The sequence below is a fragment of the Cupressus sempervirens genome, chromosome 4, assembly GCF_028749045.1.
Source record: "Cupressus sempervirens isolate cs-2001-9-10 chromosome 4, ASM2874904v1, whole genome shotgun sequence".
In the NCBI taxonomy this organism is placed as follows: Eukaryota; Viridiplantae; Streptophyta; class Pinopsida; order Cupressales; family Cupressaceae; genus Cupressus; species Cupressus sempervirens.
In genome coordinates, this window is record NC_143121.1 from 707,294,965 (window position 1) to 707,320,003 (window position 25,039).

The following is a 25,039-nucleotide window of genomic DNA, read 5'->3' on the forward strand; positions in this document are numbered from 1 at the left end:
AACTCATGTGTACTCATGATCACAAGTTTGCAAAGGTTGTATTCTAGATTGTGAATGATACAAATAAAGTGTATGGTTAATTTATGTATTGATTTAGAGTTTTCGGTTGACATTGGAGACTTGGGGGGTGTTGATATATTTTGTATTTATAATTTCATATATTGTACACAAGTATGGAGAAAGTTATGAAATATTGAAGTCAGTACAATTGAGTTAAAAAGTTTATGATATCTAGTGAATGATTTGAGTGGTCTATCAAATCTATGATGTTTCAAGAGATGAAATTTAGGATTTAGGATGTTTACCTAGTTATGTGTGTGATTCTATGATTAAACATGATTTGGTTTATATTAAGGATTATTTTATATCGATTGAAGGAAGTTCTAAAGAGAAATGAAGAACAAGTTGAATCTTTGTGTTTGATCTCTAAACAATAACATGTAGACCAATTTTGATAGATATTTCTTGATATAAAGTTGTTTGACAATTTAGATACTATATGGAGCCAATTGGTTGTGATGAATCGACTAAACATTAGTAGTTTTTGTCAATTTTCTTGAAGTGGTGCATGTTCATTGGAAAAAGTAAAATAGCCAAATGTTCTTTGCTAAATTGATGTGTGATTCAAATGAATGAACAAGTGGTATATTTTCATAACTAATTTTTTATTATCTTGAAGAATATTTTGATAATATTTTGGTTATTTATTGTATTATCATTGTTGTCAACTCAAAGGTTGAAGTGTATTAGTTATCAGAGTGGCTATGGTCTATACTATTCTGAGTATAAATCAAGTGTGTAGTTGATTTATGTGTTGAGTTCTAGAGTGCATATTTAATATGGGAGAATCAAATTTGTCTCTAGTTTTTTTATTTAATTTCAAGAACTACACATGCATATGTAGTGAGTTGTGATTGATTTAAGTATGAAAATGAAACCAACTTGAATGGTTTATGACAAAAAAATAAATGATTTGATTGGTCTATCAAATCTATGATATTTCAAGAGATAAAATTCAGGACTTGTGATGTTTACTCATTTTTTTATTTGTGGTTTGTATGATTTTTTTTAAAAGAAGGCATGTTTTAGATTGATTAAAAGAGGTTCAAGAAGGAAAATGAAGAACAGATTGAATATTTGTATATGATCGCTAGCTGATAACACGTAGGCTAGTTTTGATAGATCTTTATGGATGTAACATTGGTTGATGATGTAGATATGACATGGAACCAATGTTTTATGACAAATCAGTTATACATTAATACTTGTGATCTAATTTCTTGAAGTTGTGTATGTTCATTAGAAAAGGTGAAATAGCTAGATGTTCTTTGTTGGATTAATATACAATTCAAAAGGATGATGGAGTGGTATTAGCTAATGATGGATTAGGGATCGGTAATACAATCTGGTATCTAAAATGGATTTCAAGTGCAACACATTTAGGTTAAGGCAATGAATTAAAAGAATGTTAAGATGTATGTTTGTATGGCAGAATGTTGTTTGCAAGAAAGTGAGTAGGTGAGTGTGAGAAGAATATCAAAAGGATTGAGCTAGTAGTTAAATGTCTTCATGAAGATGTAGATGGTGAACTGAATTGGATTTGTACAAGAAATGGTAAAGTGTTAATTTCATATAACTTTTCTTAGTGAATCCTAATAGGTTCTCAAGTTCAAAGCCTCTAACATTACAATGAAGTGTACTCCTCTTAATACCAAAAATATACAATAGAAATATAGAAATAGTGACAAATTGAGAGAACAAAATATGGGCTTCTTATTAACTCCACAAGTGTGGAATTACAGAATTTAGAATTACACTATGAAAACCCACATGGGTGTCTTCCTTACAATAGTCTATAAGATAGATTTGTGACTATCACCTAGAACTACCCTAGAAACCCTAAGGGCCTTCCTTATATAGGCAATTTTCACCACTTGGGAAGGTTTTAGACACTAAACCCTAAATCTTGAAGTCAACCAACCTTATATTATATTATTTTTTACACTTTATTACATAGATCATATCAAGATAATTTAAATTTTATATTTTTGGATCGCCCACTTCTAGAGACCATAACTAACAAATCATTGACCTAATGGACTATTATAACCCCTTTTTTTTGGAAATGGCAACTAAAGTTCTACATGGGTTTTCGAGCAAGAATTCATTAGTCAATAGTTGACCTCATTTCGGATCCATTTAATCCTTCAGCATTGAGTCTAAAGTTTGGATAGCTAAAATCCATACCAAAAATCTACAATAATTACACTAATACATATGATATAGCAATAAAATTCATCTAGCATGATGATATGTTTAAGATAAACCTCCACATATGAGATTAGAGAAATCTAAGAACATAAGGCCAACTTTCTAAAATTAGAAAGAGTCCAAAAATAGAAACGCTACACTAGAATAGCCCTTATTGAAAATACAAAACTGGAAATAGAAATATGTTTGGATGATGCAAGATTGCCCTTACACCTAGGATGCTCCTGCATCAAACACACAGGGTAATTTGAGAAGTGACCATGTCATGTCTTAGGTAGTCAAAGGAAAAACAAGATGGTCAACCTCCTCCCTTACTAGCCATGATGAATCCTCAATTGGACTTCCTTTCTATTTGACCAGACATTTTTCATATGTTTTATTCCTTGTACTTCTTCCAACATGATTGTCCAATATCTCCTCAATCTCTTTTATAGTTAAAGTAGTTGTTGGAATACTCCACTATGCATCTACAACTTCATCTCCATCACCTCCTTTATAATACTCCATCAGATCTAAAATGTTAAAAATAAGTGAAATGTTCAGTTCAACAAGAAACTCTACTTCATAGGCATTTCCAAAATCATTCCCTTTTAGTATCTTGCATAGTCCAAACTTCTTCATTTTCAGCTTATTATATATACCCACTGTAAAACTCTCCTTCCTCAAATGAACCATGACTTTATCTCTAATATGAAATTTCTTATAACTCCTTTTCTCATCTTTCTTAACCTTATACAATTTATTCATCGTTATAATATTCTTTTTAAGCTCCTCATGGATTTTCTTCAAATGTTCTGCAAATCCTCTACTTCAACACTACTTATCTCTCCTTTATCCAAATTCCTTAATTCAAAAGAATTTCTAAGGCTACTCCCATATACAATCTAGAATGTTCATTTACCACTGCTTTTTTAGACAAAATTATTGTATGAAAATTAAACCTGTGGTAAAATCAGATTCCATCATTTTGTCATATCTCCAAACAAACATCTCAGCAAGTTCCCCAAATTCTAATTCACCATTTTTCTTTTTCCTTCAATTTTTGGGTGATGTGATGAGCTAAACTTCAAATTAGTCTTTAGTTTCTTCCAAAATGTATGCCAAAAATACCAAAAAACTTGGTGTCTTGATATGAAACTATATTCTTTGGTAGACCATGCAATCTCATCACTTCTCTAAAACAACATCGGCACATGAATAGCATCACTAGTCTTCTTGCAGGGAATAAGATGTGTCACCTTTGAAAACATGTCAACAAACACAAAAATTGCATCATGTCGTCCTTGAGTTCTTGGTAAACCAAGAACGAAATCCATGGTGGCATCCTCCCATAGCTTCTCTGGTATAGGTTATCGATGATACAACCCTATATTTCTCTTCACTCTTTTCACCATTTTGACATACTTTGTAACTCTGTAAAAACTTCTTGACATCTTGTTTCAATTGTGTCTAGTAATAATTCTTAGCAACCAAAGAAATGGTTTTATCTCTACCAAAATATCTAGCTAATCCTCCATTATGCTTATCCCTGATGAGGTTATCTCTCATAGAACTTATTGGAATGAACAACTAACTTCATTTGAACATATACCATCTTCGATTATAAAATCCAACCACTTTATCTTGTCAAGTGTAACAAATTTTGTACAAGTTTTTTAAGATTCACAAAAATTGGGATCCTTTGGATACAAATTCTTGAGTTCCTTAAACTCAACCACCTCAATCTACATTTATATTAGAACAATTTTTCTCCTACCAAGAGCGTATGCAACTCTATTAGACTTCACACTCCTATGTTTAAAAAAAATGTATAACTCTACAAAAACTCAACCCATTTCAAATGCTTTTGGTTTAATTTTACTTGACTATTCAAATATTGCAAAGCTTAATTATCAATATTAGAAAAACTCCTTAGGAAGAAGATAGTGTCTCCACTTCTTCAATGCCTGAACTATAGCATAAAATGATTGATCATGAATATAATACTTTCTTGTGGCAGCATTTAGTTTTTCATTGAAATAAATGATAGGTCTACCTTCAATACTCAAAACAACTCCTATTGTGCTACCACTAGCATCACAATCTACTTGAAACACCTTATTAAGTATAGCAATGCTAAAATATGTTGGTCTGTAACTTTCTCTTTCAACAAATTGAAATTTTTATCTACTCTTATAGTCCATTTAAACTATTTCATATTCTCTCTCATTTTTTCAGTCAAGGATCCACAAATACTGCTAAAACCTCATATAAATTTTATGTAAAAACTAGTTAGTCCATGAAAAGATCTTATCTTTGTAGAACTCCTTGGAGTAGGTCACTTGAGGATAGCCTTCACTTTCTCATGGTCCATTTTTAGACCTACTAAAACTACAAGTCTCAGGTACACCAACTCCTTCTTTACAAAAGTACACTTCTTCATACTTATCTGCCACTTTTCTTCTCTCAACTTATCAAATGTGCATTATATGCTCCTCATATGTATTTCCAAAGACCCAAGTATCATCTAGGTAAACAATGACAAACTTATGCAGAAACTCCTTCAGTATCTCATTCATAAACCACATGAAAGTCCTTAGTGCATTAATTAGCCCAAAAGTCATGACTAGCCACTTATACAATCCTTCTCTCATCTTGAATGAATTATTCCATTCATTTACTTCTCTGATCCTAATCTAATGTTATCCACTTTTCAAATCTATTTTTGTGAGATACACAGCTCCACTCAAATATTCCATGATATCATCCATCTATGGAAATGGAAATTTTTACTTGATTGTGATCTTATTCATAGCTTGAGAATTTGTGCACATCCTCCATTCTTCGTTCTTCTTTGGTGCTAATATTGATGGTGCAACACATGGACTTAGACTCTTTTGAAGCAACCCCTTTTTCAACAATTCATGCACTTGTATGTTCAACTCTTCACTTTTTACCTCATTTTTTGCACTGCCTTGTTTAGAAAATTAGCTCCTAGAATCAGGTCCATCTGATGATTGATGTTCCTGACTAGTGGTAATCCATCAGGGACATTATCAGATGCAATATCTAGAAATTCTTTCAATAAATCTACAATTTTGTTGGTACCTCTTTTACTTATTCTTTACCATCTTTTGGAATAATAGAAAAGTGCATATGCTCACACCTCATATCCTCTAGGATTTTATTTCCATTAACAAAACATACTTTGGTAGCACTAAATATTGTTTCTTCTTTATCCTTCAATAGCTTTAGCTTATGTTTCACTCTATCCATTATAAGAGTATAAGTATTTGCATGACCATCATGTGCATCATGTCTGTCAAACTACCACAGTATACCTATAAACCTATGGCATATGTCCATAGGTGTGACATCACAAAGTAACTTATCTTGGTAGCTTCCAATCTTGAACTTCACTAGGCATTGTTCATTGTACATGACCTTGTGGTCATCTTACACTCAAGAAATACAACTTGGATGTTCACGACCATTTTTTCTAACACCATATTGGCATTTCTTTCACCATCTATGATCACATCACAACACTTTTCTTCACATTTGCACCTTTTTTGAAGCAAGCTTCTTCTTTGATCAGGTCCATTCTCACCACTTAGTAGGACGCTCTTGTTGACTAGGACTTCTCCTCTTTTAGCATCTTCAGAATGTGATGATTTGGCATCTTAATCCATATGCACAACTCTAGCCTAGCCTTATGTTCTCCTATATGTCCTTTCTTTGTATTGGGGCCATTCAAATGTCTTATGCCCTTGTTATCCATGGTGAAAAAATGTTACATGGAAGTCTCCTCTATCAAATCCTTTCCTTCTCCCTCTTCCTCTATGATCTCTATTATTTTTTTCATGGAAATGATTATTTCCCCTCTAATTCTGACTGCTACTACTAGCCTCATCTTTCTTTTGATCATCATTTTATCCTCCATAAGACCATCCTCTAGATCTTCCACACTAGCATCTTCCACTTTGTTGACTCTCAAACTTCTTTTTCAACTTCTCTTCTACTTTTAGGGGAAACTAGTGTGGCTCCTCAATACTATCCACTCATCTTAAATGGTTTCCCTCAACCTATTAAGGTAATGGACAACTTTCTCCTTGTTAGTTTTTGCATGACCCATCTAAATGAGAAATCGATAAAATTCTTCTATATACTCTTGAATAGATCCTCCTACTTGCTTCAACCCTTGCATTTTCTTTAATAGATCAGGCTCATAATCCACGAGAATGAATTTTTTCTTTAATTTAGCTATAATTTGATTCCATCTTGTGATCTTATCTTATCCTCTTCTATTTCACTCTAATTCAATCTCCTATCACCTACATGACCCTTCATTTTGGCCTTTGTAGACTTGACCCTATCAGGATTTTCAATATCTTCATACTCAAAATATCCTTCTAATTCATTAATCCAATTTACCAATTCCTCCAAGTTCAAATTTCTTAAAAATGTGGGAACCTCAAACTTAGGTCTTTTGCCAATCTTGGAAATGGCCCTAAAAAGCTTTTCTTCTTCTTGGTTCAAAACCTCATCTTCTTCTTGACTAATGTGTCCTTCTTCTCTTTCATCCTTACTCTCACCTCTTATAGAAAGATTCATCCCCTTACACATTTGGTCTTTCAGTGTTTGTACTTATCTCTAGAGGGCTCTAAAACCCTAAGGTGTAACACCTCTAACATCACACTCTCTTCGTGGAGGCATTTTTGCACTTCCGCTGAAACCCTAGTGAAAACTACTTTACAATAGGTGATTTGTCTAGACACTCATCCCAACCATGTTCCTAGTGCAAATTTCCTCATAGTCAGTGATCTATTTACACACGAAGGAACTCCCACTCTAATACCACTTGATGAAGGGTGCTCCCCTTAATACCACAAACATGACAGAAATGCAGAAGCAACAGTGAATTGAGAGAATGAAATATGGGTTTCTTCTATTCTCCACAAGTGTAGAATCACAATATGCAAACCCACATGGGCACCTTCCTTACAAAAATCTACAAGATAGAGCTACAAGTATCACCCAGAACTTCCCTAGACAACTTACGAGCCTTCCTTATATAGGCAATTTTCACCACCCAGGAAAGTTCTAGACACTAATCCCTAACTCTTGAGGGTAACGAACCTCATATTATATTATTTTATTACACTTTATTTCATAGAATCAGCTCAAGACAATTTACAAATTACATTTTTGGATAGCCCATTTCTGGAGACCATAACTAACAAACTATTGACTCAGTGGGCTATTATAACCCCTTTTCAAAAATGAAAGATAAATTTCTATTATGAATGATAATGCAAGTGCCTATTATCCAAGGTTTAACCTTATTTTAGATCCATTTAGGCCTTCATCATTGAACCTAAAGTTTGGATAGTCAAAATTCATACCGAAAATCTACATTAACTAGACTAATACATTTGATATGGAAATAAAACTCATATGGCAGGCTGATATGTCTAAGATGAACCTCCACATATGAAATTAGAACAATTTAAGCACATAAGAACAAATTACTAAAATTAGAAAGATTCCACAAATAAAAACTTTGCATAGGAATAACCCTTAGTCAAAACATAAAACTAGAAATAGAAATATTTTTGGGTGATGCAAGATTTCCCTTACACACAAGATGTTACTGCATCACAATGTCAATTTTAACAAGGTGGGTAGGATCTTAACAGGTCTAAAGTCAATTATTTTAATAGATTGGTTTATTAATTTGAGTTAAAAAATCATTTAACAATGTTACTCCTAACAAGGTAAATCTCCTAATAGGGAAAGAGGTAAATCCCTTAATCGGATGACTCCTAACAGGGTCCACTCATTATTGAGAATTATTGTCAACTCCTAACAAGGTCAACCCTTTAATAGGAAACATTTCAAAAGAGTGTAAAAATTTTTTAGGCATTAATTTCCACTATGGTTTTTCCCTCTAACCAAGGGCTACAATGATAGAAATATTGGTGTTATCATGTACCTGTGTGGATTTTTTTTTAGATTTTATTAATTATAATTTTACAAGTTAATATGGAATGAGTAAATGGATTATATACTTAGGTGTTAGATTTGATTTTGATTAATCAATATTATAAAGTTTTGTTAAAGTATTAATCTAGTTGATTACTAATTCACTCTCCCCATCTAAATAATATAGGATCTTAAGTATATTAACATGGCACTAGCTAATGATGGATTGGTCAATCTAAGTTGGTTTTAAAGTGTAAGATATTTAGGCTAAGGTAGTGAATTACCCTAATGTTAAGATATTTATTTATATGGTAGAATGTTATTTTAGAAAAGTGTAGAAGTGAGAATTAGGTCAAGAAAGGTTGTGTGATCAAACTCATAGTTTAATGTCTACATGAAGATGCAGATATGAGTTGAGTTTGATTTTTACAAACAATGGTGAAGTGATATTTTTAGACACACTTCTTGTTGAATCCTAACAAGTTCCCAAGTTCAAATTCTCTAACAAGTCACTAAATTTAAAAAGGTGAGTAAGATCTCAACATATATGAATTTAATTCATTTAACATGTTGTATCATTAGTTTGAGTTAGAAAATTCTTGTAAAAAGTTGCTACTAATAGGGTAAAGCTCCTAATAGGGCTAGAGGTAAATTCCTTTAGTTAATTAACTCCTATCAAGGTCTTCTCCTAAATGGGCATTATTGTATGCTCCTAATAGGGTTTATCTCTAACATAGTGCATTTTAAAAGAATACAAATATTTGTGGGTATCAATTCTATCATAGTTTTTCCCTTTAACCAAGGGTTTGTACGATAATAATTTAAGTTATTGTGTTACTTGTGGGGATTTTTATTGTGTTACTTGTGTGGATATTTTTGTTAGTTGTCTTATTGATAGTTTCGCAAGTTAACATAGAATGAATGAATAGGTATTAGATAAAATATTGGTTAATTGGTTTTGTGAAGTCTTGGTTAAAGTTTTTATCTAGTTGGTTGCTAATTCACCCACCTTCCCCCCTCCTGCTACAATTTATCTAAGGCCTTAAGTAAAATGTTGAGAACTTTATTGCCTACATATGCTATTAGAGTCTATAATTCATGACTTAAGAACTTTTTAGAAAAAAATCATTAAAGGACTAACTAGTAAGCTTCTTCTTTTGAGATAAATAACTATGAAAATAGTAATCCTAAGGTTGAATCTTCTTTTAGAGCCTCCTTATGATTTACTCTAGGAAATAAAATGTATGAAATATTGTGATGTAGAGCCTAATCATACTCAAAGGTTCATTTTTCACCACTTCATTTGGCATGGTTTCCCCCATATTTTACTATGGGGGGTTGGGGGTAGTGTATGCATGAAAATGTGACCTATGCTAACACACACACTTCAACACAATCCTTATTTGCAGATTCATCCCAGAATGAACATTGGATTGTTCATCCAAAAATCAGTAGGCAAGGTGACCCGTTGCCTCGTATCTAAAGGGAATTGCTTGTTAGATATCCTCAGATTTGAGGTGTTAAGCAACTAGACCTTCTATGAACGAAGGATTTAAAAGAAAATGAGACTAATCTATATGAGAATGTAGATTAATCTAGAATGGAAAATGCATTCTAATCTAAGAACAATTGAAACAAAACTAGATTAACCTATGCATATTAAGCTAAATGAATTTAAACTAAGAATGCAAGATGTATGAAAAAATGTGAGCAAATGTGAGTATGAATTTCAACACCAATTCAATTCAAATTCAAATTCATCCTCCTTCTAAATGAAGAGATGAAGGTCTCTTAAATAAACTTTCCTGGAATCCATCAACGGTCGATATTGATTTCAATCAATGGTCAAGATTGAAGATGAAGTTCAGTCATAAAGGAAGATTCCCAAATTAAACGGAGTTAACTGATTTAATTTGAGTAGAATAAGGAGTTAACTGATTTAATTCCTTTTTTTAATCAATAGTGAACTAGGGATTTCCTTTTTTGAATTGAAGAGAGATTTTGGTGAGATATTTAATTTAATAAAATGAGATATGCTCTCATAATTACCTTTTCTATTTAATTAAATAATTCTATTTAATTAATTAGAGACACTTTTCTTATTTAATTAAATAACTTCATTTAATTAATTAGGAATGGCTTCCCATTTAATTAAATAACTTTGTTTAATTAATTAGAAGTAAGTTCTCCATTTAATTAAATAATTTTGTTTAATTAATTAAAATAGGCACATTTATTAAATTTAATAAATTTAATTCCATAGTACATTAGCCTTAGGATATAATTTAATTTAATTAATGTATAAATACTTAGTAATTAAATTAAATATTAATCAATAGGTTTAATGTGACTAATATGAGTAAATACTATAGGAATTAAATAATAAGCATGATGAATGCAAATTAGGATTTTTTGCATCTGACAATTAAGTCAAGTAGCGAGTAGCAGAATAAGAATTGCCTATTAGAATAGGTCTTAAGAATCGATCAAAAATATACTAGAATTGGTTGAGATGGCAATGAGCCATTTTGGCGTATTACAGGTAGCACACTCAAGCTCTAGGGGTCAAGGGACAATGCCCCGTATAGGTTCCTAAGTGATGCCCTAGCAAGGTCTGGAAGGGGTAGTGCCCCTTATGGGGTCCTAGGATCAACGGCCTCATGTGGGATCAAGGGGCAGTGCCCCTAAAGCCAAAAATGATTTTAATATTGTAAAGGGCATCATGAGTTATATTTTTTCTATTGGTTGGTTTATTCTTGCCCTAATTTTATAAGAAGCAAAATCTTGTATAAAAAGGTTTAGGGTTAGGGATTTAATAATGTATGATGAGATTGTAGCTTCTTGTGGAGATATTGAGTTGTAAGGGATTATAGATTGTAATCAAGTTGTAACCACTAGATAATAAGAATATTGGATGTGTTGTTTGGTGAACATAGTGCAGGGATTGGGTGAACCACATTAAATCTTTGTGTCTTGTGTTCTCTTCTATGTGATTTACTATTTTCTAATACTAGTTATATTTAAATGTAATTATTATTTATGTCTCACTAATCCTAACAAAAAATTAGTTATCTTCATTTATTCTTTGAGGAAAAAATTAAACAAGATGAATCTCAATTTTTACTTGTAAAGATATTATCTAAAGGTATCGGTAAGTATAAGGGAAAATTACCATTAGTAATTTTATCATCTTTAAAGATTGGTCATATTGTTGCAAGATATCCTTATGCAAAAAAAATGAGAAAAAGAGGAAGATTCAAGGACAAAGAAAAGAAAGAAAGATATGTTGTAGTCAATGAATTGATTAAGGATGAATGAGATAATGATAGAGAGGAAGTTGTATTTTTTTTTCAAGGAAGAAGTCACATATGGTGAGGAATCTCTTTTTCAACATATGCATTGTAGTCATGATTGGGTTATCGATAGTGGTTGTTCTCATGACATGACTGGAGACATAAATAAGTTCATCAAGTTTGATGGTGGCAAGATTTGGCAAGGGTACTCTACATTTGGTGAAAGGTATAGGATCTATCTCTTTGAATGGTAAGATTAATGGTGATGATGTATACTTTTTTGAAGGTCTAAGGCACAATTCTCTTAATAATGGTAAACTAAATGAGAAAGGATATTGTCAAGAGTTTGAGGGAGGTGTGTATAGTATTCTAGGAACCTCTAAAGATTTGATTGCTGCCAAGAGATAGAAAAGAGGTGACTTATTCTATTTGAGTACTACAGTTCACAATTTTTTGTTTAAAAAGGTCAAAGATGGTTATGGAATAGAAGGTGTTTCCATATGAATTTGGAGAGCTTGATAAAACATGCAAGACGAATGAAGTTTGAGTATTTTCTTCTTTATTAAAACCAAAAATTGTTATGTGTAAGGAATGTCAATTGGGTAAGTTGACTAGTTCTACTTTTAGTAGCAAGTCTTATTCAACTAAAAATGTTTTGGATTTTGAACATCCTAACATATGTAAACATATGGTCAAGAATTAATTTCTACAGATAACTAAGAGGAGGAGTTGAACTAGTTGTGAACAAATATAATTAAATCCGAACTTATGAATTTGATCACCAATAATTAAAATAATGATGAAGAACAATAAGAAACCATACACCATAACATGATGATTTGTTAACTAGGGAAACTCTTGAGGAGAAGTAAAACCCTAATGGGGATGGTACCCTCAAGATAATGTACTAATATTTAAGCTCCTTATGAAAGGATGTAACCTTGTTCGAAGACAAATATAGTTCATTAAGTACAATAGACCCTGTTAAAGGACAAATCCCTATTAGGAGAACTTGAACCATTTTTAAAAGGTTCTAACCCTATTTAAGAGTGAAAAGGACAAGTAGACCCACTTTTTAAGTCCTTTAACAAAATTGAAAGATAATACTTTCAAGATAACATATCCAATAAGCATGAATTGATTAATCTTTAACATACTTTCCAAAAAAGCTCATTGCTCCCATCCATTGCTCCCTGCCTGGTCTATGGATGATTGTTGGGGCCACCTCTTCTAATCCTATCTCTAGTGGTTGGTCAGGGGATAGGGTTCCTATCTTGGCTGATGGAGGTCATGTTGTTTCCTTTGTAGATGTGGTTGCTTTCAAAGCTGAGGTCCATGGTTTAGGGGTTCTGGTTCTGGCTATGGATCATTCAGTCTTCTCCTTGGGTGTGACTCCTGTTACGGTCTACAATCCAATTTGACTAAAGTTGGAGGATGATGTTGCAGAAGAAATTTCTAAAAATATTGAGGACTTCTCTAAGAAGGCAACTATTTTCAAATTTTTTGGCTTCTAGCCTTCCATTCCAACTTTTCATGCTTGGATTTCTAAGCACTAGGTCCCTTTGATTTCTAAATCTATTTAGATTTACCCTATGGATAGGTTCTTTTTCATAGTTAATTTGATGCTACTAAAGATAGGAGGGATATTTTGTGTAGTCACTTTAGTTGGGAGGGTTGTTACCCTTTGTTGGCCAAACTATGGCATGAGGCTTTTGACCCTTCTTCTGAATCTTTTTCTCATATGCCTCTTTAGGTCAAGCTCCCAAATCTTCCCCTTCATCTATGGCTGGATTTGGTTCTTGAAGCTATGGGAGATGCCATTAGAGAATTCCTAATGGTGGATTCTAAATCTTCAGATATTCTTCACCCTACTTATGCTCACATTCTCGTGGTGGTTGATATTTCAAAGGGCCTTTCTAAGAAGATCAAACTTGAGCTCCCTAATGGTTCCTGGATTCAGACTTTAGACTATGAAGGAATTCCTTTCTGCTATAGGGTCTGCTCTAGAATTGGACATGTGGTTTCACATTGCCCTACGGAGCTAAGGAAATCAAAGAAAAGACCTTGGTGGACTGGGGCTTTGGTTCAGCATTACTATGTCCTTAAAGACTAGTTCAGCATTCCTCGATCCTTAAAGACTTTGCTCCTTTGGTTTCCCCTACATCTATGGTTGCTTTAGGTACCTATAGCTCTTCCCAATCTAATTAGACTTCTAGTTCATTATCATATATGGATTTTTTGGTTTCCCCTCCCTCAATGGGTCAGGATCCTATTGGTAAACTTTTGAGTATGGCTTTGCTTGTTTCTCTAGTTTGGCTTGATTTCAATGCTTTGGTTTGGGAGAAGGAGGCTTCTTTGGTGGAGAAAGGTGGGACAAAGGTTAAAGAAAAAAATACAAATGATCCCAACAGTCCTCTGATCAGCTTCTTAGATCTCACTCTTTTGGGACTAAAGGGTCCTAATGGTCTCAATTAAGTTTTAATTTGGTGGCAAAAGTGAGTTGTGTTATCTATTAGGCCACCTTGGCCACTTTTTTGGTTGGTAACCTATTTCACCTTTGGTCTGTTGTATCTTTTGATTGGGCTCAATTGAAAATATTTTTTTTGTGTAAAGGGTTTCAGGCACCCTTCAAAACCTATTTTACTTAATTCAAAACTTACTTTCCAAAAAAATCCTTTAAAGTCCCCTCAATTATCCAATGTCATCACTACTCTTCTCTAAATCAAGGCTTGCATCATATACATACCATATATTACATGCATATATCACATATATCCCAATCAAGGAAAACAACTTTCAAATTTATACCTTTTGCAAATAATTAATTAGGTTAGCCGATTAGAGCTTCCTCAATAAAAAATTAATTACATAGGACCATGCTAAGGAATGCATCCTTTCATAAGTATAAATAAAAATGTTGCATTAAGTTTCCCACACATTACAATAAGAATATCATATTTTTAAATAAGACTCCACACACTAGAATAACATAGTTGGTTGCTAGTTAAATATACCATGTGTTAGACATTAGTGACCTTTCCAGAATAATTGAAATGCCTCACACTTCAAAACATACATGTAAAAAATATTCTTCTATCACTTTATATTCTCACCAACATTAATTCATTTTTTCCAATAAGATATCATAAAAATACCTACAACTATCTCTATCAATATTTATTGTATATTGGTTTGCCACTAGTCTTCACTAAATAATCTATAACTTAACCACAACATCACATAAAGCATAGAGAGAATAGACATGATGTGTACACTCATTCTTCTATGCACATGTAAGCTTACATATCTAAATATATTAGCCACAGTCCTTTTTTGATCTAATAAATAGCATGTAATATACAAAATCTAAGTCTGTCATGATTACAACAAATGTTGTAATCAATGAAAAATCCTTCCATCAATAAAACATCTATGCAACTCATCCAGGGGCCAATAATGTCCCCAATTCCTAACAATATCCCCCTTTTTCATTCATGGAAACATATATTAAAAACCCATCAATCCAAAAGTAAACAACAAAAAATAATTTTTTGAATATCCTCAACATATATAGTTCTACAAAATTCTTGTGTAAATGTCATAGATTATATCCCTTTATTATTTTAAAATCAAAGGTTTTGCATTGATTTTTTCATCTTCGCCCCCTTTGACATCAATGTAAAAGGTTCCAAAATACCAAATATCAAGACTCTTGTAATTTTTGAAGTTCTCTCCCCCTTTAATGATGATCTCATTAAAGTACTAAGATTGGATAAAGGCAATCTTTAACCAAATATAATGTTAAGTGCCAATAAATCATTTTATGTTAATGATCATTATATAAGAGCTCTAATATTCATCTATGCATTGTGTGACCACACCTCCTAAGGAGTGATACCAAGAATCACATTTAGATGAATAAATGTGCTTTGAATACACTAGATTGATGAATATATGCATCAATTACTCTTCACAAGGAGGGGCCATTACCCCAAGCATGCCTCTAAGGTACTCAAAGGTGTCTCTAGCCAAAGGTTTAGTGAATATATTTTCTACCTTCTTCTTTTTCACACATATTCCAATCTAATTTCCTTCTCAGTGACTTTCTCTATCAGAAAATAATACTTAATAGAAATATGCTTAGTTTTTTAATGTATTATTGGATTCTTGGGCATGTTAATTGTACTTGTATTATAAAAATGTATAATGATAGGTTCAGAGAATGTTATACCAAAATCCTTTAGCATATGTTTTGTCCACATCTACTAATTACAATTATTAGCTTCTACTACATATTATGCTTCTACTATAGATTGTGGTATGTAATCTTTTTTCTTTCTTAGCCATGATGCCAATATTCTTCCAAGGAAAACTTCTCCTACACTAGTACTTTTTCTATCATCAAAATTTCCAATCCAATTTTCCTAAAATCATTTGATCTATCATACCATAAACTAAATTTTAGAGTTTCTTTCAAGTATTTGGATATCTTTTCACTACTACTAGATGAAATTCCTTAGGATTTGTCTAATACCTCACCACAATACCAACTACACTAGCTATGTTAGGCCTAGTATGAGTCAAATATTGTAAACCACCAATCATAGATGTATATCTTTTCTAAATGGTGTTAGGGGAATCATCTTATTAGATAAAACTTGTAACCATAAGTGTTCCAACTAGTTCACAATTTTTCATACCAAATATTACTAATAGCTCCATAAGGTACTTAGTTTCAGATATAAATATGTCATATTTACTTTGAGCTATTAATATATAGAAAAGTACTTCATCTCACCTATCATAGACTTTTGCCTTTGAATTTTATTGTCCTTAGAATATGCATTGAAATTATTAGATGTGAGTTCTCCACTATGTTAGACCTTAAATATTTTATCTTTAATCTTGATCTGTTCTCATTTTTTTCTTTAAATATCCTAAACTCATCACATGTCTAAGATCACTCTTTTAGAAAAAGAAACCCAAATTATCTATTAAAATCATTAATGAAAAGAATAAAATAATTCTCACCATAGGGTGTTCTTGTCATCGTAGGTCCAAACAAATTAGTGTGTACAATCTTTGACATTTGTGAAGTAGTAAATTATTTTCTCTAAAATGTACTCCTTTTCTTATTTTCTGTCACATTCCTCACAAATCATGTTAGAAATTTTTACAATCTTAGGCAAATCTCTGACCGCATTGGAATTATTGACCTTTACTATGTTGTCAAAGTATTTATGACAAAATCTCATATGTCATAACCAACTATCATCGTCTTTTGCAATAAAATGACTATCTTAGAGGGATTTAAATGAAATGCATTACCTTTGGTCCTACTACTAGTTGCAATTTCATTTCCTTCCTTATACTTTATTGAACATTTCTTATTAGTAAATTGTAAATGATACCCTTGTCTACAAGTTGACCAATACTTAGCAAGTTATGTTTCAAGCCATCAACAACTAAGGCATCATTTGTGTTATTCTTACTATTAAGTGATATAGAAAAATTTCCTTCTATCAAGCAGGGTGCATTGTTGCCAAATTTTACAACACCTCTATCATAGCTTTTCAACTCTATAGACTTGTATTTTTCACTTGTCATGTGATGTGACCATCCACTATCTATAATCAAATTTGTTCTTTTATTCACTCATATGAGGAAAACAATTGATATATTTGTTTCTCATTGTTTTGTCCTATACTTTAGTATTCACATTATATCATTCCCAATGGAGCCATGTTCAAGGATAATCCTTATCATTGGGTAATAGTTTATGAAGTTAATTATAAATTTTATTAGGAACTTTCTACCATTTCTAGCTTATCACATCTATGTTATCAAACAACACATATAGTCTACAAAATAATGTACCCAAAATCACTTCTATGTAATCTAAAAATTTAAAATAATACCCATACCTAGCAACACAAATGAGCTGTGTATCTATAATAATGTCATAAGTACCTCTATAGCAAAGCATCAAAATTAATACCATTAATAAAATGTGAAACTACAAGCCTCATAAAAAAAAATTAAAAAGAACACATAAAATTATTCATGCTTGAAGTTGAACCAAATCCAAGAGCTAACTACTTATAGCTACATTAGTTTTATTAAAAATACATCCACTTTATAAAATAAATGTAAAGATCCTTATATAATATCAAACTTAACCACAACAAACTAAAAGTCAAGACATCCACATTTCTACTATTAATACTAACTAAGAATTAGAAACTTATCAATCCATCAATGACCCCATTAAGAATAGAAGAACTTATCGAATAAATGTATTGGAGTGTGTGCTAATTTTATATTTTATACTTTGTGGTTATAAGTTTCAACACAAATTATGAAAATGTTGTCATGCCCAAAAATTATGGCCAAAAACACACCAATTTTTTTATTTTATTTTTGTTAGATTTATTTATTTATTTAAACTTAAGTGCACTAAGTTGACACGGTTAAGATCACGTGAAACAATGATGCCAAGAAGACGATTACACGAACTCTTAACAATTCGAATGATTCAGTTAACAACTAATCTTATTTAATTAGAAGACCCAATTAATTAATAGATTTAACAAATCCCTTCAAAAGATTTACACTCTAAGAACATTAGTAAATTCCTTAAATACAATTTATTTCAATTTTGCATATGAATTAGTCATCAACTTCGACAAAGGAGTAAAGCTAAAATTATCATTCAATTTATGAGTTAAATCTGGATTGCATGACCCTACAATTGACATAGATCAAATTTTAAACTATATAATTCTAATGTTTAAGACATATAAATTTAAACTACATTTTACTAATCCCGAAGATAAACTTCTCATCAAGAATTGCTAATCGAATAATTAAACTTAATTACATTAAATAATAACTATATTTGCATTCACATAAGTTAATAATTAACGTTACAAATTAACAATTAATAAATAACAGATAAAACTATTTTAGAAAGATTCTTTAATTAATAATATTCATTAATTATTAAATTCGTTAAGTAAGTATTATTAAATTTATAAGTTGTTAATGAACTTCATTAATACATATTATAAATTAAACTAATAATTAAATATAAAAAAAAACTACTAACAACTATTTTAAAAAAAACTATATTAAATGAAATTTAATTCTAACTAAAAAAAAAATTTAAAAAAAACAAGTGTAAAACGCGCCGCCCCACGCATATATATGTGTGGGGGATCCCACGCAATATATGCGTGGGCCTCACGCATACACATGCGTGGGGATCCCACGCATTTAAATGCGTGGTCCTCATGCATGTGTATGCGTGGGGTCATCCACGCATAGGGTACTGGGGCCGCCGGGTACGAGCCGCAGGCTCTGCCCGAAAATTCAAATTTTTTTTTTTTTAATAATTTTTTTTTGTTGTTGGGTTGCATTAAATAAGGTAGGTCGCCCACCCTTTGAATACTTATAATAAGAGGGTGATTTTCTATATTTTATTGACTGTAATAGAGGGGTCTCTTTTTTTTTTTGCCCATACATTTTCCAGCAAGTTTGAGCACCTACAGGCCTCTAATTTTTTTTTTGTTGGAGTTTAAGTCTTTATCAAATTTCTCCATTGATCTTGAGACATGGGTGTCAATAGATTGGTGAGTCTATACATTGCATATTACATCTTGAACACAACCGTAATTTAATCAAATGATTTGCTTATAACATTTTTATAAACTTACTTTAGTTTCTCTTCCTTTGTTGTTGGATCAATACAATTCTATTTTCTTTCTCATACAAATGCAACAACTGTATATGAATCCAAATTTATACATAATGCAACTAATTACTCTATGGGAATGGAAAATAGAAAGATCACAATGGATGCTTAAATTCTCTATAAATTCATATGCATATATTTTCTCCATACCATTCTAATGTTTATTTGAACTCAGCCTTTCCTAACATAATTCCTTCATATTCAAGATTAACATTCAACACTCTCAATACATCATACAAGATACAAGATAACTCAATACATCTTTCCTTTCTCTCTTCAATACATTCCAAGGCTTGAGAGTAAATAATATAGTCTCACACAACCAAAATTCTCTCTCACATATCTTTTTCCATTTTTTTTTTTTTTTATACTTCCATCACAATAACATGCATGAACAAAAAGGTGGTGGAATTGGCTATAACAAGTTTCACACAATGAGAAGACCATTTAACATACATTACGCAAATTTCCAAGAAACATGAGAGCAATGCAAGGAAATTCTCATAATCTCTTTTTTTTTCTTATTATTCATCCTGGTTCAAAGGCTCCACTCGGGAAAGAACCAGTAAGAAAACTCGAGGTCATTGCCCAATACTTCCAAGTTTCCAATCCATTTTACATCATTTACAACTCAAATAAATCTCTACAAACTTCCAACATGTGCTATCTTCCAATTAACTTCAAATTACAATAAAGGATAATGGGGAAGACAAAACTGAATCAAGGTGGATAATCACAACAAGAACAATTCAAACATACACCCCAAACCCGGTTTGCACAATAGATCCCTACATGGAATCAAAATAGGGGGAGAGGTGGATTTTCCCAATGGGAGAAGTCAATCACCATTCCATTACATAGCCCTTTTGGGGCTTCAATTTTAAGAATTTCCATTCTATTACAAGGCCCTTTCGGGGCCCCAATCACAAGGGTATTCATTTTCTCTTCATACACATGATTTCACAACATCAATAAGGAAGGTGATGACAAGTAGGGGCCCATACACCCTACCCTTTTTCCCTCCTCTCACCATGAAAGGAGACTCTCACCAATGAGGTCCGACTAAAGCCCTACCCCCCCATACATGGCCACTTCTTCCCTATCCAAGGGTGAGTAATGCCATCACAATCCCCATGAAAACTCAAAGAACAAGGTCTCAACAAGCAAGAAATGAAATCCAAAACAAGATAAAATTCCCTCCAATATCCTCCCAATACACACAAACATATAAGGACAAGAACCTTCACAATACTATAAACAAGATTCACACATGATCTATAAAATGAAAGCTAAGCCCATGAGAGAGGAATTCCTACCTCCACAAGTGTTATGGCAACAATGGAAGTTTGAGAAGAGCTTCTTTCCTTTCTCCTTCCTTCAATCTTCAAGCTTGCTCTCTAAAACTAGAGATTTGGGTAACCCCCCCTCTACTACTTCCAAAGTGCCTCTAAATAAGAATCTACTTAACTAGGCTTAAGGTAAACCCCTTGGTGGAGTCAAGGTCACCAACCTATGAAGTGACAACCAATTTCGAATTCAAGCAAAGATGGAGTGTTTGAGTGACCATAAAGGTCAACCAAGGAGACTTGGGGAGTGGAAAACACTCCCAACCCAAACCCTTACCCTTAGGGTAATTAATTTTGAAGTTTTTTAAGACTTAAGGATTTAATATGGACAATAAAACTAGGGGGAACAAACTACCAAAAGAAAATACACCTTAAATATGGACTAGGTAAAAAAAAGAATATAGCACAAAATAAACATGGGGTTCAGCTTTTGTCTTCCCATTGGATTTCCTAGCTAAATTTCCTGCACACGTCAGTAATTCGAGAAGCACATGTACATATATATATAAAAATACGCTTCAACAATTTTCATGAAATTTAAAACATCCATTCTTCTATGACCTATTCATTCATCTCATTCTACTCATTAAACTTAGAGATTCAAAGTGTTAGTTTGCATTCATTCATTTTATCAGCATATACGTTATAAAACATTAAACTATAGAAATCAAATATCTAAAATAAAGCATCATACATCATAATCAGCAAAATAATGTTCAGTGCCACAAATAATGCTCTGACATATCGAGCCATAAATAAAAAAAAAATAGAGTATCATCGAGGCTAGGATGGGTCGAGGCGAGGCCTCACAAATGTATACCAATTTATGTTTTAACTTTCTTAACAAGGTCAAAAGGAAAAATGCAGTTTATGGGTGGAAGTACAATAGTGTCACATTTAGAGATAACTACCATAATTCTATAAATTAGTACTCAACCGAGTAATACTTGACCAAAACCACATAACACCTAGGTGGCAGAGGCTACATGAACAAGTGAATTCAATTGTGTCCTACTTGGCCAATTAGTAATCAGTAGGTTCCTCCTTGTAAACCCCTCATTTTCACACTAACTTTTTGTAGTGGAAGAGGGGTTAAAGGGATACTGAACCAAAAACTAGGTAGGGGTCCATCGTTTTCTTCTTCTTTTTTAATTTATTTTAGAACTATTTCTAGTAATGTAATGTAGAATTGATGTTTTCTTAATGTTCTATTATGGAAATGTTTATTTTTTAAATGTTGTTTTATATATTTTATATTTTTTAAGTCTATATAGTGTTAAATTATGTAATGTGTGAAATGGGGTGCACCAGAATGAAAATAGGATATACCACATCTACATCACATTGCATTAGTAAAAAATTGTTAGCTCTCGTAGTGTCATAATAACCATAAAAAAAGGACATTAAACTTAATGTTTTTAATCATTAGCTATTTTATTTATTCTACTCATATGAGGAAAAATATTGATATACGGTAGGACTCATATTTCATGTTTGTTTTCATTTTTTTATCCTATACTTTAGTGCTCAGATTATATCATTCCTACTGGAAATGTGTTCCAACATAATCCTTGTTAGTTGGTAATAATTTATGAAGCTAATTATAAATCTTATGAGGAACTTTATACCATTTCTAATTTATCACATCTATTTAATTTTTTTTATCAGTAATATTTTAGTTTTGACTGGAGCTACAAACCAGTGAGGCCACAAATTTGGGGGACCTCATCCCCGAATCCAACTCCCAAGACTTACAAGCACAAAAGCCCAATAGGGAAACCAAGGCTGAGGAGCACAACTAGCACACCCAACATGGGTCCAACATAGGGTCCTCAAGCACTCTAATCCAAGATTGAGGGGCACAACTAACGCACCCAACTTGGGTCCAACATAGGGTCTGTGAGTGCTCCATGCCTAGTGACAATCTTGAGAGTTGAGCACCAGTATCTCTATCTCCATTGATGATTGTCTTGAACACCATAATCTCCATCAAAATTACTTTTCCATACACATGCCCCTAACTACCACCACACATGACAACTAAGGTAAGCCCAAACAAAATTCACACTTTTTGGGCCAAGAAGGGATCTGAATAATGTACTCTATTAAATAATGTACCCAAGATCACTTGTGTGTAATCTAAAATTAAAACCCTATACCCATTATAGTAGCACAAATGAGAGGTGTATCTAAAATAATATTATAGTTGCCTCTATAATTGAGCATCAAAATTAATACCACTAATTAATTTTGAAATCTACAAGCCTCATAAAAAAATTAAGAAAGAAATCATAAAATTATTCATGCTTGAAGTTGAACTAGATCCAAGAGTTAATTGATCGTAGCTACATCTATTTTATGAAAAAATACATCCACTTTATAAAATAAATATAAAGATCATTATCTAATACCTAATCAAATTAAACCACAAAAAATTCAAAATAAAGACATCCACATTTCTACTATTAATCTTTTTTTTTAATTGAAAAAAGGCCTAAGCCAAAACCTTTAATAAATTAATTACATGGTTCCTCTGATTATTCGGGGATTTCTTAATCCATTTACATAGTACATGAATAATTTAGTAGCATTCTCATATTTGCATCATTAAGAGTTCCATGATTGTATTCTTGATTTGATGATGGCCTTTGTAACTTTGGTATATGTTTTTTATGATTATGGCTTGCCTTTATTGCTACATATTTCCTTGTATGTCTTTGAAAAATGGCCTATAGACATTACTTCTTACCAAGATCATTGTTAGATCGAAAGATTTAATTGTATGAGGCCACCCTTAAATTATCAAAGAAAATATTTTAACAAGAGATCAAGACCATAAAATATATAAGAGTAAAAATCTTACTATAACTATAATTGTTGTTGTATCTATACTAAAATAGTTTTGTTCTCCTTAATTATATCTTGATATGTATGACCTATCCTTGGTTAATATCTTAATTCGGTGACAGATTTAGGAGGAGTTATTGTCAAATGTATTTTTGTAGCTAAATAGTATCTTTTTGAATTGATTAATAACTGTATCTTTGATTATTATTTTAAGGTTTTTTTTAAAAAAATTGGTAAACAGCCAAGGCCTTGAATTTATTAAATCAAAAGATTAAAATACATATTGTTACTCTGTTCAAATGGGCACTAGTAGGAAAGAACAAAGAAGAAAACCTCCAGTCTTGCCCAAGACATTCATCCTATATTATTGCATATGCAAAGGGGTGTACCCTAGTCCAAACAGTATTACAAAAATATATATGGGCATTCCCATAAGCATAACCTTGAAAATATAAATCTACACCATTACTCAATTTGGGATGCCATTGTCTAATCCAAAGTCAAAAAAATGTGCCTATCTAGAACATACTGTTTCAAATTCATCTTAAAACACTAACCATGTTAGATAGTCCTTTGTCAGATTCTATACAATAAAAAAGGATCATGAAAATGAAATTATTTTAAGGTTGTAAATTTAGAATAACTTGATTATTTTTATGGAGAAAATCCTCATTGTCCGCTACTTTTTTGGCTAATATATCAGCTTCTTTATTTCCTTCTTGATATATATGTTTAATACTAATTTCTTCAAATCGGTCAACTATCTTTAATGTGTATTCAAGTTTAGAGTTTAATATCCAATTAGGAGTATTTATTTTCCTTAATTTGTTTAGAGTAATTTTTTGGATCCCCTTCAATGACTAAGTTTCTAATGTCCATTTCCAAGCTAAGTTTTAGACCTTTGATCAAGGCCTCTAATTCCATTAGATTATTAGAAAGTACCCCTAAGGGCTTGGTACATTTAATAATCCAAGAATATTTGTCAGAATGTATAATACATCCTAATCTAGCAAGCCCTAGATTTCCTCTTGAAGCCCCATCAAAATTAAGTTTTTCCCAACCTATTGGAGGGGGTTCCCATTTGTAATTTTCCATGGCTTGGTAATTTGATTTTGAATAGATCAAAGGTGGGTTAATAATATTAAACAATTTTTTTCACATTTATGTATCACACTCAGAGACAGAACCTTCTTCCTTATGAGAATTTTTGACGTTATTATTTTCTACCTCTATAATACATGCTTCCACTTTACTAAGAAAGGAGGTTAAGTCTAGACTTTTATTTGCAAAAAACATTATATTACTCTCCTTCCATATTTCCCATAGAAGTATGGATGGAGAATTTTTTTATAAAATACTATAAACCTTGGAATTCCCATGTTTGGACCAGCTATTAAGAAAATTCCTAAAATTGACAAGAAAGGTTGTTGACCAGTTAAGCTTGTGACATAACCATTCCCAACATTTCCTAGCAAAGGGGAAAAGGAAAAGTAAATGCTCAGTCATCTCAAATTCATTTTCACATAAAGAGCATCTTGATGGCCCCTCAAATCTCAACTTAGTAA